At 43.5% G+C, this 2,500-nt stretch overlaps 3 non-coding genes across 3 annotated transcripts; all 3 read right to left on the reverse strand.

Annotated features, from left to right (window-relative positions):
- Positions 1 to 125: 125 nt before the first annotated feature.
- On the reverse strand, positions 126 to 197 carry trnad-guc (transfer RNA aspartic acid (anticodon GUC)). Its single transcript has one exon. It is a non-coding gene; the product is annotated as a tRNA-Asp (tRNA).
- Positions 198 to 1,778: 1,581 nt separating this feature from the next.
- trnas-aga (transfer RNA serine (anticodon AGA)) lies at positions 1,779 to 1,860 on the reverse strand. Its single transcript has one exon. It is a non-coding gene; the product is annotated as a tRNA-Ser (tRNA).
- Positions 1,861 to 2,076: 216 nt separating this feature from the next.
- trnad-guc (transfer RNA aspartic acid (anticodon GUC)) lies at positions 2,077 to 2,148 on the reverse strand. Its single transcript has one exon. It is a non-coding gene; the product is annotated as a tRNA-Asp (tRNA).
- Positions 2,149 to 2,500: the final 352 nt, after the last annotated feature.

Raw genomic sequence — 2,500 nt, forward strand, 5'->3', positions numbered from 1 at the left:
TTTGCAAAAAATCTGGAAGAGGCAAACTCCTCCACATGTATTTTCACAGTTCGATTTCGCTCTGGAATTTTTAATATGTATCTACCAAGAAACAGAAGTAAAAATCAACATTTTGAAACATCTGCCTCCCCGTCGGGGAATTGAACCCCGGTCTCCCGCGTGACAGGCGGGGATACTTACCACTATACTAACGAGGAACTGACGGGTAGCTGGTCTGTCGGAGCAGGAATCGAGCTGTGAACAGAACTGGACACCATGAGAAGTCGACAGACACATTGAGAGACAGATGCAAACCGACAAACAGGGAGAGACAGACACCGAGATAGAGACAACGAGAGACAGAAAGTGTGAGACTGAGAAGGAGAGGCAGATTGGGTGAGAAAAAGACTCAAACACATACAGAGACAGAGATTTGTGTGTTTGATCTATTAAGAGTGAAAGGGAAAGAGTGAGAGAAAGACAATGATAAAGACAGTGACAAGGAGAGAGACAGATAGAGAGAAAGAGATAGAGACTAAAACAGAAAATGATGGAAATACTTCTCAGGTTAGAGGCAGGGACTAACAGAGACAGGCAAAGAAATGGACAGACCGAAATGATGGGAAAGAGAGAGCCAGTCAGACAAAGAATCTGAGAGAATCCCATTGGAACAGACGTGGGCACCGTGAGAAAGAGACAGATTGAGAGACTGAGACAAACGGAGAAACAGGGACAGACAGAGTGAGTCAGACTGAGAGAGACAAAGACTCAGACATACAAACACATACACAGCTCTGTGTAGAGAGAGAGAGAAGCAGAGACCGAGCGACACAGATACATTTCACAATTTCATTTCATTATCAGTTCAGAGTGACACATAGTTACAGAAAATTGTTGATTCAACCGATGAAAATCGGGCATCACTGATCAGAATGGGAGGAAATCTGTGTTAAAATAAATAGAAACCAGGAGTGGGGAAGAACCCACGGTGGAAAACCCTTTGAAGTTTAAGGCCAACGACATAACCACTCGGTTATCCTGGCCCTGTGAGAGCTTGGATTCTGTCTCTGTGACAAACTGGGCTTCAACACCAACCCCACATACAAACACATGCACATAGTCTTTTAGTGAGCATTTACGAACATTTTGAGGAATATTGACACGGGGGCAACTCTCCTACTCTTTTTCGAGTAATGCTCTGGGACCTTTCATATCCACCCGAGGGTGCAGACGGAGCTTCAATTTAACATTTCATCCGAAAGTCAACAGCTTCAACATTGCAAAATTCCCCAAGTGCTGCACTTGAGTGTTAGCCAAGATGATATGCTCAAGTCCAAGGAGTGCGACTTGAAGACACAAACTCCTGATTCAGTCGAGAATGCTGCCACTGAACCAAAGCCGATACAAAAGTTCACAACCGTATTATTTTCCCCAAGTCTTTTTTATAAGTTCCAGGACATACCAAATTCATGGTGATGATTTCCACAGACAGTTGCACATACACAGAGACAAAAATAGAGATAGACAGACACAGAGACACAGATAACCAAAAATTTACACGCACCAACGGGCATGCACAGCTGCATTAGACATCTCGAGGGATAGACAGGCTGAATCACTGTCGCAACTATGACTGATTGTTGCGATTTTTTAATCGGATGTATCGTGAATATTGCAGATTAATAAAAATGAGAACAAATGTCAGTGTTGAAAGGTGTGGGACGTTATTCCAATTATCACATGATCAGTTTGGTAGCGAACTGGTTAAATTGTGAAATGGAATGAAAAATGCTGAGAATCGTAGTCGGCAGGATTCGAACCTGCGCGGGAAAATCCCAATGGATTTCTAGTCCATCGCCTTAACCACTCGGCCACGACTACTGCGTCGCTGGCTTTTTAAACGTTACTCAGAAAAAACTCAGTCATCCATCTCTGTGCAGCAGACGGCCAAAGAATCCTGAAAAAGTCTCCGTTTGCAAAAAATCTGGAAGAGGCAAACTCCTCCACATGTATTTTCACAGTTCGATTTCGCTCTGGAATTTTTAATATGTATCTACCAAGAAACAGAAGTAAAAATCAACATTTTGAAACATCTGCCTCCCCGTCGGGGAATTGAACCCCGGTCTCCCGCGTGACAGGCAGGGATACTTACCACTATACTAACGAGGAACTGACGGATAGCTGCTCTGTCGGAGCAGGAATCGAGCTGTGAACAGAACTGGACACCATGAGAAGTCGACAGACACATTGAGAGACAGATACAAACCGACAAACAGGGAGAGACAGACACCGAGATAGAGACAACGAGAGACAGAAAGTGTGAGACTGAGAAGGAGAGGCAGATTGGGTGAGAAAAAGACTCAAACACATACAGAGACAGAGATTTGTGTGTTTGATCTATTAAGAGAGAAAGGGAAAGAGTGAGAGAAAGACAATGATAAAGACAGTGACAAGGAGAGAGACAGAGAGAGAGAAAGAGATAGAGACTAAAACAGAAAATTATGGAAACACTTCTCAGGTT

The sequence above is a fragment of the Pristiophorus japonicus genome, chromosome 23 (genome assembly GCF_044704955.1).
Source record: "Pristiophorus japonicus isolate sPriJap1 chromosome 23, sPriJap1.hap1, whole genome shotgun sequence".
Classification (NCBI taxonomy): Eukaryota; Metazoa; Chordata; class Chondrichthyes; family Pristiophoridae; genus Pristiophorus; species Pristiophorus japonicus.